The sequence below is a fragment of the Macrobrachium nipponense genome, chromosome 42, assembly GCF_015104395.2.
Source record: "Macrobrachium nipponense isolate FS-2020 chromosome 42, ASM1510439v2, whole genome shotgun sequence".
Lineage (NCBI taxonomy): Eukaryota > Metazoa > Arthropoda > Malacostraca > Decapoda > Palaemonidae > Macrobrachium > Macrobrachium nipponense.
This window is the reverse complement of record NC_061103.1, coordinates 27,975,534-27,987,923: the sequence shown is the minus strand read 5'-3', so window position 1 is coordinate 27,987,923 and position 12,390 is coordinate 27,975,534.

Below are 12,390 nucleotides of genomic sequence, written 5' to 3'. Positions count from 1 at the left end.
AAATTCATACTCTGAATAATACCAAAGATGTGTTGAAATTTGAAGGTCCCACAAAACAATCATATAATAGAGAACTATAACTTCAATGCTAAAGCTAGTACGTTCCATAGAAATACGTTAAAAAAGAAACTAAGACAATCCTGTCATGCAAACGCCACAAAATAGATTACTTTGAAAGAAATATGTTGTTAATATTCTGAAAAAAAATACAGTTTCAGATGATTTCAATTTACGCTTTCTTTTTTTATTTTCATTCTTTTCCATCACCAAATTTTTCATTCGGATTCGTAAGTAAGACGCCAAATCCCTTGGGTAGATATCTACTTGCAGCTCCTTAACAAATACAATCCACCATCACCAACAATTAGGCGCCAGTTCACGTCCTCTGAATCTGATTTTATATCAACATAACAAACGACCCCATTCCCCATTTCAAGAATTTTACCAAGATTCATTTTGTAAGAGGACTTTTTACGCCGGAAAAAAAAAAAAAAAAAAAAAACATACGCCTTTTCAACCATTGGCTTTGTGGCTGACTGCAGAGATCAATAGGCTCTCAGGAAGGGATCTAAACCAGACGTTGGAGAAGGTTTGGATGCAGCCTCCGAAAGAGAGAAGGTACGACATTCCACACCTGGTGATCGGCGGGGATCTTACCTGAGCAAAAAGCAAGAAAAAAAAAAAACAATAAATGTTGCCGATCTAGGAATTCCACAGCAGAATAAAGCACACTATAATATACAATTTAGGGCCAAAGGACAAGCGCTGGGACCTACGAAGTCATTCAGCGCTGGAAACGGAAATTGACACTAAAAGGTTTGAAAGGTGAACAGGAGGAAAAACCTCGCAGTCGCACTATGAATCAATTGTTAGGAGAGGGTTGGAAGTGAGATGGAAGAAAGATACGAAAGGAGCTACTATAAAACGAAAACAACAAAAAGGGATTGCACCTAGAGGCCGATGGCATGCTGCAAAGAACCTTCAGTATGTCTACAGTGCACCGCATGAGGTTGTCCTGACGGCACCCCCCGCCCCCCCACCCTACGGGAGACTTGGCTTTGAAGAAGAGCGGGTCAAATGAAAATATCTGAAGGGTGCCGTCTCCTTCTTCCCCAAATTGACTCAGGCATAGCAATGACCTCTTCCTCTGAGGAGAGTCTTCACGGTGCCTTCGTTGGGTGAGGACTCCGTTTGAATTCGCACCTCCTCCTCCTCCTCCTCCTCTTTGTCTTCTCCTTTCGGTTCATCTGCTTTCTTCCTGATGACGTCCTTTCTTTCTTCTTTCTCTTGTGCACGAGATGAATGATGCAGTCTTGGTTCTTTTGTTGTTCCAGTTTCTTCTGTGTATTTATGTCTGTCTCTTGTCTCTGATATTTATATATATATATATATATATATATATATATATATATATATGATATATATATATATATGTATATATATAGATATATACATATATATATATATATGTATATATATATGTATATATATATATATATAATATATATATATATATATATATATATGTAAATATATTATATATATATATATATATATTATATATATATATATATTTATATATATATATATATATATATATATATATATAGTTGTATATAATATATTTTAATTAAATTTTGTTGTACCAGTTTTCTTCTTTTATATATATATATATATATATATATATATATATATATATATATATATATATATAAATATAATCGATTCAACGACACTGCTCTATCCTAAAACACTTAGCATACATTCTGTCCATACTCACTCAACTCTCTCTCTTCTCTCTCTCTCTCTCTTCTCTCTCTCTCTCTCTCTCTCTCTCTCTCTCTCTCTCTCTCAAGTGGTCTTGAGACAGTCTAAAATAAATCTGGCATGTGGGAAAACTCATGCAAGGTAAAATTGGGAAAACAACCAAATATAAATTAAACAAGTATAAATAGACGAAGAGAGTTCGTGTATATATGAGGGAAAATGGCAAAAAGGCAACCAAGTGTCAATTCCTCATTAGAATTAACCAGGTCGCTGCCAAACAAACCACCCGAAGACGACCACCGAGCATCCGTTTTCAAGTAGGACGGAAACATAACTGACCCGTTCTAGGTCAGTCCATAAAAACGATGAAGTAGAAAAGACAGAAAAGTAAAGTTGAACATTTGTCCCGTAAAATTATCCTCATATTTCTGTCGTTTAGAGTTGCCAAGTCCCACTCAGAGGAGGGGAAAGGGGCTTCAGAGAGAGAGAGAGAGAGAGAGAGAGAGAGGAGAGAGAGAGAGAGAGAGAGAGAAAGGCCAAGCGCTGGGACCTGAGGTCATTCAGCGCTGAAAACGATAATTCGAGTTGTAAAGGGAGTCCGAATGTGTAACTAGAGTAAAACTTTGCATTGTATGATATGAATAATTATTAAGAAAAATAATATGAAGGGGGGAGGGGACAGTTAAAAGAATGAAAGAGGTTGCAAACTAGGGGCGAAGGAACGCCGCAAAGAAACCTTTACTAATACCTACAGTGCAAAAACTTTGAGGTGCAGTGACGGCCACTACCAACCTACAGGGAAAGAGATAGAGAGAGAGAGAGAGAGAGAGAGAGAGAGGAGGTGCACTATATGTTGCTTTTTTATAAATTGATGATGCGTGCGCGGTAAGTTTCCGATCTCTGTTTACTATGTTTTTTTACTGGAGTGTAGATACACCCTTATTCTAACAGTACGTAATGCTCACAAAAAAAATACAAACAATAGACCATTTATTTCTATCGAATCCATTTCAAATGGAATCATCATGAATACATTGAGAATTCCAAATGCCTCTTCCCTTCAAACTACCCGGGAACACCTGTGATGAAAAACCCCCTTCCACCGTTGTTCCCAGTACCTCCAGATACATCGAATTAAGCTTCATGCATTTTTCTTTTCAGAATGGCGCTAAAAACGTTTCTCGACAATCCTCACTGATTTTGTACTACCTGGTCTCTTGGCAAGTCACTGTCTAAAATAATCACGAGATCAAATGTATCCCACGAGGACTAAGTCTCCTTCATTTTTATTTTTTCATAGAAATGGCGTTCTTTAAAAAACCAGTATCTTTTGTTCCTTCACCGCTTTGCTCCGTGATCATTCGAGCAACCTTTAAGGAACAGGTGATATTTCATTATTTATTTTACTTGCTGTCTTTGATTTAACGGAAGAAAAAGGGTTCTGGGACTCTCAGTAGCAGACTGCTTCCCGCTAACACGTGGAATGGAAAAACCGGGGACAAGTATCTGGAAATGAATAAAGTCGAAGCCCGCGGAATAAACAATATAAGCAGCAAAGTAGGTATACGTTAAATTGAGTCTAGAAAGCTGAATAGCACAATGTTTCATTAGCAGGATCCAGGGACATTCAATCAAAGAGGATGAGAATCCCATTTAGAGTGCAATATTATTGTTTTTTGAAATCTCTTTCATCATATAAATTTATTTTTTTACTACATACCAGTCTATATATGGCAGTTCTTTAACTTCTTTATGAAACTGTCTTCCGGAATCGTTCGTTCCAGAATAAATTAATGACTTATTAATTCTTTGAAGCGAAATAAATGACCGCCATCTCATCCACCTCGTTCAGAAAGGACTTTCAAAGGCAAAGCTGGCGTAACTAGAGTGGGGTTTCCTACAGAATAGTGTAATTGGAACTTCTTCTTAACTATCATACTATGTAATTAACGTAACCCCCCCTTCCTTCCCGCTAACGTATTTCTAGCTTATCTGGCTACCATTTTTTTATTATTTAATCTTTTAGTTTCTTGTAAAATAATATCAAGATGGCAATTTTTTCGTCCGTCCGCACTTTATCTGTCCACCCTCAGTTCTTAAAAGAGGGTAGAGGGCTGCAAATTGGTTATTTTGGTCATCCACCCTCCAATCATCAAAACATACCAAATTGCAACCCTTAGACTCAGTAGTTCTATTTTTATTAATTAAGAGTTAAAGTTAGTCATGATCGTCGTTCGGCTCCGCTACAGGCGCCAAAACAACAGAGCGCCCAGATCAGGCTGCAGCTGAGAGTTTCATGAGCCATGGCTGACAGTTCTTTTATGCAGCATTATACAGAAAAACTTCGACATCGGGGCACTTTTTACTGGTTTATATCCAACAGTAAAAATAGATCAGGTTTATGCAGAATAAAATTAATAAATGCCATTATTAGCGAAGACCAGCATTAATACAATACTTTGGATTTTGAAACCAACTGACCTCAAGACTTCTAAAGGACGTTTGTCAGGTTCATGTAAACACAAGACACCCGACCACTTGAAATATCTGACCTTTTTCCAAGAGCAACGATGATTAAACTCACAGCTTTTACAGGTTAGGAGACACACACACACACGCGCGCACAAACATCACTATAAAAAAGAAGTTACAAACCTGTCAATAAACTCATAATTCATATTTAAGTTTTCAAGCATGAATTTAGACGACAATTTCTCTCTCTCCCTCCTTATTGTGATGTATAGCATCATTAGTGTATGTAATATCCTTGTATATGATATATTTACCTAGGATATACATTAGTGTTATATATATATATATATATATATATATATATATATATATATATATACCATATATGTAGTATATAATATATATATATATATCTATATTATATATCATATATATATGATATGACATATATATATATATGTGTGTGTGTGTGTGTGGTAGTGTATAATACACATATATTACATTGTTCATCGCCACAGGTGACGCGCGATAAACAAATCATGTGTTAATGTATACACACACACACACGCACACACACACACACAACACACACACACACATATATATATATAATATATATATATATATATATATATCTATATATATATATATATATATATATATATATATATATCTAGATTCTATATATATAGATATATATATATATATTCATATATATATATATATATATATATATATTATGTATATATATATATATCATATATTATATATATATATATATATAATATATATATATATATATATATATATATATATATATATATATATATATGTACAGACGGCCAACGAAGAATTGGCGTAGTTTCTTAATTCATTGTTCGTTATGGAAAATATATTGCCATAGCAGGTGCCAGATTATTACTTAACAATAAAAATAAAACATTTCCTATCAAAGGTGCTATACTTGAAATAAATTACATTAGAAATGGAGTAGACTTATTCAATGTATTAAAGATAATTATTTTGCAAAGTAAGGAAAATATATACCGATGGGTCCACGATTTCTAATTTTTTGTCAACTCTAACTTCGTGACAGCATACCGAAGATTTTGATTTGAAGTTGGCTTGCTGCCGCTAGGAGTCTTGACTCAACGTATCGTACTGCACTGGGGTGTTGTCATTTCGTCTCCATACAGCCGATAAATAATACATCAAGGCGTAACATTCTTTGAAAACGATGTTTAGTTAAACTAATTTTGTCCTTTGTTTTGATCAAAAAAATAAAATAATTTTTGCATGACACATTTAGTAGGCCTAAATTGGACTTCTGATTTTCCCACATGATTTGACTAGGTCTATTTTCAGCAGTAGGTACTTTCTCGGATGCGTAATATTAATGAATATTTAAAATCGACAATATATATATATATTATATCTATATTTTATGATATATAATATATAATATATATTAATATATATAATATATTACAATATATATATTATATCCTATATATATATATATATATCTATATATATATATATATATATATCTATATTAATCTGCTTGATTTGACTATTCCCGTTTATTTTCTTGTTTTATTAGCCATGTTCGCCTTTCTTCTTATCCTTTTCATAATGCTTATCATAATTAACTCTGACCTAGCTATTCAAAATCAAAAAGCAATTCATAAAAAAATCAAACGAATAATTAATTCAGTCTTATTTTTTATCGAATTCCTTGCATATCATCCTGTTTCATTTGGACACCTTGGAAAGCTGTGGGAGTCAAAACTGACGAATACATTAGAAACGGCTTACTTTTCTTAAAGCTTTCTTAGGTCGATTTTTTTTTTTTTTTTTGTAACTATTCATTTCTTCTAAATATAAATTAATTCAAATTAGTTTCACATGTATACCTACTAGACCATACTACAATAAGCATATATAAAGTAGCTGAAATGGATAAGAAATATGAAAGGTGACGTTCTCGTTTAAGTCTATTTCATATGTTTTTTTCTTTCAAGAAAAACCTACTCCTTTAATCAAGGGTTGCTCTTTGACGGCAACAGGGTGTAACACGAGTGTATGCACATATTTTGTGGAATGAAAGATAAAGTTTCTGAACAGAAAATAATTTATAAACATGCATTTTAAGACGTCCTTGTCGGGTGCGGGGAATTTTAAAATAACCGTTATCATTAGTGGTGCTTTCACGAGGAGTTCGTAGTGAGAAGTTGAGAACTGAGAAGTCGGATCTAGTCGCCTGAGATGTAGAAGAGAGCGGTGGCGTATAGGAGTGATGGAACGATTAGGCCGATGTTAATAAAGTATCTCCCAATAAAACGTATTCTTTAGGTTTTGAAGAAAAAAAATGCATTCAGCATTGAAGCCGTTTCCCTCCCTATCCGTGGTATTCACTGGCCACCAATAAAAAACAAAACTAAAAGAGTAAGCCTAACTGAATCTCTCATCATCAAAGATAAGTTTGCTTATTCATTAGACTTATTCATTAGACAACTACCAAAGACTTCAAGTGTAGATTTAAAAAATCTCTTCCTCTCCATCTTAAGTTTTCATCAGACACCAGTCATAAGCAATGTCGTGACGAGGCACTAGAATTCAAAGTTCACAAATGAATGCTGCTCAGCAACATTTACACTACTGTATGTCTTGCTCTCATGTGGTGCTTCGAGGTGTTCCACCTCTAGGCCCATGTTCTAAATTTTGCCGTTCTTTAAACAATTTTATTCTCTTATGTATGATTCTTTCTGGTTTATTAAGCTTTCTTGATATCTCTCCAACAGGAACTTGCACCGAATGCAGTAAATCAATTCTTCTCGTCATTGAGGATGTTTCTTAGACCGATAAATGACACATTGACATTAGATTCCCGTGCACATGATATCAAAAGCAATAGAGTGAGGTCGCCTGTTCACGCTGACTTTTAATTTTTTTCTTTTGTTTTTAAATTTGATAGCATTTTGTGAGATTCCAATGTTTTCTGTAAAATTTAAACAAATGGAATATTCAACTACCTTGAACTTAATATTGAAATGATAATTTAAGGACTATGTTTATGCGATACTACTAGTGATAGGTGTCTCCTATCTATTTGTTAATGTATATCTATGGTTGTGATATGACGTTTTTTATCACTTCGTTTCGTTCACGTCAATTTTGCTATATGGAAAAATAGTTTTACACTATAACTAACATAATGTTCTAAAGATATCAGTGACTGTTTTTAACGTCATTACACATGATTTCTTCCATTTTTGAAAAGAAAAATAGATAAATAAGGCATGAATCGTGCGTCAGGCAGGTGAACGAAAAATTATGAAAACTCTGCCACGAGTTTTTTGGCCGACAGTACACCACACACACGAATGTTGGGATAAGGCACATCTGGCTAAGATATGCTTGGAACCTGGGATGAAAATGCAGAGAATAAGAACTAGAGGTGGGATCCAGTTTTTGAATAAATCATAGAGCAAGTGTTAACAGAAATTTTGGCAGGGTTCCGCTATACATTGACCTCTAATATTTTTGGTAAAAATCAAAAGGAAATACAATCGAATACTTCTTATATGTATAAACCTATAGTGAGATTAAGGCAGCTTCAGTGAACGTTACTTTACTTTTAATCATTTTCTTTACTTTTAATAATTTCTCTATTATGTATTTACCGGATTGCGTTTAACTACTGAAGTATCTAACCAGCGCTGCTTTCTGAGCAAAAGGAATATAAAAGAGACTTCACAGATCTTCAATGCGGAGCTTTCCAGAGAAAACGAACAAGATAATAGACGTCTACGGGAAGTGTGTTCGTGCAAGCATGTTCGTCTTCAGCCTAGAATCGGAGATGAATCAATTTCCGAGAATTCCATCCTCAGAATCCAGGAATTCCGTCTCCATTCCTTGAATCCCGTCTTCAGAATCCAAGAAGCCTCGTGTCCTGAATGAAAAGTAAGGTTAGCGGAAGGTCCTTTTATCTGCAGACATTACATAATGTTCTTCGCATCGCTTACAGCAATGTGCCTTAAAGCATTCGTCACCGTGTTCATTGTATTAGGAGCTGTGTTCGTAGGAGTTAATACATTCGCTCGTCTTGAAAGCGGTGTTCAGCACCGGCTTGTTGGTTGCGAGCAGTATACCTTCGAACTTACAGGACGTTTGGATACTCTGAAGGAGTCCTCCGTATTTAGGATGATCTCTTGGCTTCTACCTGAGAGACCTCACTTCGTTCAGGAAACCGTGGAATCTTCGCCCGTTGCAGTTCTTGGTCGGATGTTGTCCTTCTTCCCTCGTGTTGAAAGACTGTGGAAATCCAGACAGGAATTACAACGGTGTGAATCCGTGGCCCGAACTCTGGAAAAGGAATTGGCAAAAGCCCAACTCGGTAATGTCTGTGTTTATTTTGGCATGTATCTGATCTTGGCAGGAATTGTGTTAATGATCAATACCTTACTACGTAATAAGAAGCAGGAAACTGATTCTGATGACGAAGAGCAAGAATTTGATGGGTCGTCGATGGATAGTTCAACTTGATCCAACCGAGGAAACCGAGGAGGAAAATCGAAGTTGACTGACAAGACAGTGAACCAGACAACGCGAATAAATTAGAGGCAATAGAGAAACTGATTGAAGAAAATACTCATTTTAAGAAAAAGGAAGAGGAGATGGAAACGAAGTTTGACCTCCTCTACTATGAATATGAAGGCCTTCAAAAAATAAAAGAGGAAGAGAAGGAATTAGCGAACAAAACTATTAATGATCTCAAGGAAATGAACGACAACCTGTTGATGGAAATTGCCCATAAAGAAACTTCGGTTGAGCAGTATAGAAAAACAACCGATGAAATGGAGCAATCAAATCGCCTGATGAAAGCAGAGCTGGAAAGGGCAAAAGGAAAGGAAGAAAACCGAGCCCAGATGGAGAGGCAATCACAACTCCTGAAAGAGAAAGAAGAATTGGAAAAAGATATAAAAAACAATCTCATATCATCAAAGAGAAGTCTGAAGAGAATGTGAGATTACAGAAAGAATTAATGGAGGCAAAGATGAACGACTTCGTGCGAGGCGAACGGCACGAAGCTCTACTTACCGAACTAGATGGATTAAAGGAGAAGATCAGTTTCCTCGAGAAAAAGCTGTCCAAGCCTGTGGAAGAGGCAGAGAACGAAGCCTCAGAGGAAAATTACCTGAGGAGAGTCTCCCTCTTCCACAGCAAGTCAGTCATCTCGGTAATGATGAGGAAAGGTTGGAAAACCAGGGACGACCAGCGAAAAGAAAAGTGACACTAAACAGAAACTTACTCCAAGGAAGCTGCAATCTAATGAGGAACAGAAGGAAGACGAAAAAGTTGTATCTGTAAAGAAAAGAGCAGAAGTAACAAAAAGAGAAGACCAAGGAGTTGTAGAGAAAGAGGCCCACAAGGATGACAAGGGGTGCAAAAAGCCCCAACAGGCTAAAAGGCTGATCGAAAACGATCACCTTTGACCTGGAACCAGATCAGCCTCAGCCAGACAAAAGTGTCTTCTCACGTTTTACAAGACTTTCCCCTCAAAAAGAGGACAACTGTATAATCTTCAGGGGACAAAAGGTCAAACTTAGATGGATTGAGGAAACGGATGGAAAAGTGATAGCTGAACTGGATGTCCCGAGGAAATTCCATAGAGCTATCAACGGAACCCAGGGGAGGACGCTAGAGGAAATTACCAAAAGAAGTGGTGTCACACTCATTGCACTACCGGGAAGGTTAGAAAAAACAGATTTAATCACTATAGCAGGTAGAGTCCATCAAGTTCGACTAGCTACTAATCATATTGAACGCCTCATTAACAATCTCAACTAATTACTTTGGTAAAACTGGATTTATGCCCACCTTTTGGATGCTGGCCTAAGCCTTCTTAAGGAATTCGGTATCTGTCGGGCCAGCTAAAGCGTGGGTATACCAATTTCGAGCCATAGGCAACCTTTACCATGGTAAGTTAATGCCTCTCTTATCGAAAGTGGATTTCTACCCACCTTTTGGATGCTGGCCTAAGCCTCCTTAAGGATTTCGATATTTGTCAGGCCAGCTTAAGCGTAGGTATACCACTTTCAAGCCATAGGCAACCTCTACCATGATAAGTTAATGCCTCTCTTACCGAAAGTGGATTTCTGCCCACCTTTTGGATGCTGGCCTAAACCTCCTTAAGGAATTCGGTATCTGTCGGGCCAGCTAATACGTGGGTATGCCACTTTCAACCCATAGGCAACCTTTACCATGGTAAGTTAATGCCTCTCTCATAGAAAGTAGATTTCTGCCTACCTTTTGGATGCTGACCTAAGCCTCCTAAAGAATTGGGTATCTGTCAAGCCAGCTTAAGCGTGAGTATACCACTTTTGAGTCATAGACCAACCTCTACCACGGTAAATTAATGCCTCTCTTATCAAAAGTGGATTTCTGCCAACTTTTTGGATGCTGGCCTAAGCCTCCTTAAGGAATTAGGTATTTGTCGGGCCAGCTTAAGTGTGGGTATACCACTTTTGAGTCATAAGCAACCTCTACCATGGTAAGTTAATGCCTACCTTATCAAAAGTGGATTTCTGCCCACCTTTTGGATGCTGGCCTAAGCCTCCTTAAGGAATTTGGTATCTGTCGGACCAGCTTAAGCATGGGTATACCACTTTCAAGCCATAGGCAACCTCTACCATGGTAAGTTAATGCCTCTCTCATCAAAAGTGGATTTCTGCCCACCATTTGGATGCTGGCGTAAGCCTCCTTAAGGAATTCGGTATCGTCGGGCCAGCTTAAGCCTGGGTATACCACTTTGAGCCATAGGCAACCTCTACCATGGTAAAAGTTTAAATGCCTCTCTTATCGAAAGTGGATTTCTGCCCACCTTTTGGATGCTGCTGCTAAGCCTCCTAAAGGATTTCGGTATTTGTCGGGCCAGCTTAAGCGTGGTTATACCACTTTTGAGCCATAGGCAACCTCTACCATGGTAAGTTAATGCCTCACTTATCGAAAGTGGATTTCTGCCCACCTTTTGGATGCTGGCCTAAACCTCCAAAAAAAATGGAATTTCAGTATTTGTCGGGCCAGCTTAAGCGTGGTATACCACTTTCAAACCATAGGCAACCTCTACCATGGTAAGTTAATGCCTCTCTCATCGAAAGTGGATTTCTGACCGCCTTTTGGATGCTGGCCTAAGCCTCCTAAGGAATCGGTATCTATCGGGCCAGATTAAGCATGGGTATACCACTTTTGCGCCATAGGCAACCTCTACCATGGTAAGGTAATGCCTCTCTTATCGAAAATGTATTTCTGCCCACCTTTGGATGCTAGCCTAAGCCTCCTTAAGGAATTTGGGAATCCGTCGGCCAGCTTAAGCGTGGGTATACCACTTTCGAGCCATACGCAACCTCTACATTGGTAAGTTAATGCCTCTCTTATCGAAACTGGATTTCTGCCCACCTTTTGGATGCTGGCCTAAGCATCCTAAAGGAATTCGGTATTTGTCGGGCCAGCTTAAGCATGGGTATACCAGTTTTGAGACATGGGCAACCTCTACAAGGGTAGTTAATGCCTCTCTCATCGAAATGATGGATTTCTGCCCACCTTTTAGATGCCTCCCTAAGCCTACTTAAGGAATTCGGTATCTGTCGGGCCAGCTTAAGCGGGGGTATACAACTTTCGAGCCATAGGCAACCTCTACCATGGTAAATTAATGCCTCTCTTATCGAAAGTGGATTTTAACCACCTTTTGGATGCTGGCCTAAACCTCCTTAAGGAATTCGGTATCTGACGGGCCAGCTAATACGTGGGTATACCACTTTCAACCCATAGGCAACCTTTACCATGGTAAGTTAATGCCTCTCTCATCGAAAGTAGATTTCTGCCTACCTTTTGGATGCTGGCATAAGCCTCCTAAAGGAATGGGCTATCTGTCATACCAGCTTAGGCGTGGGTATACCACTTTTGAGTCATAGACAACCTCTACCACGGTAAAATTAATGCCTCTCTTATCAAAAGTGGATTTCTGCCAAACTTTTTGGATGCTGGCCTAAGCCTCCTTAAGGAATTAGGTATTTGTCGGGCCAGCTTAAGTATGGGTATATCCACTTTTGAGTCATAAGCAACCTCTACCATGGTAAGTTAATGCTC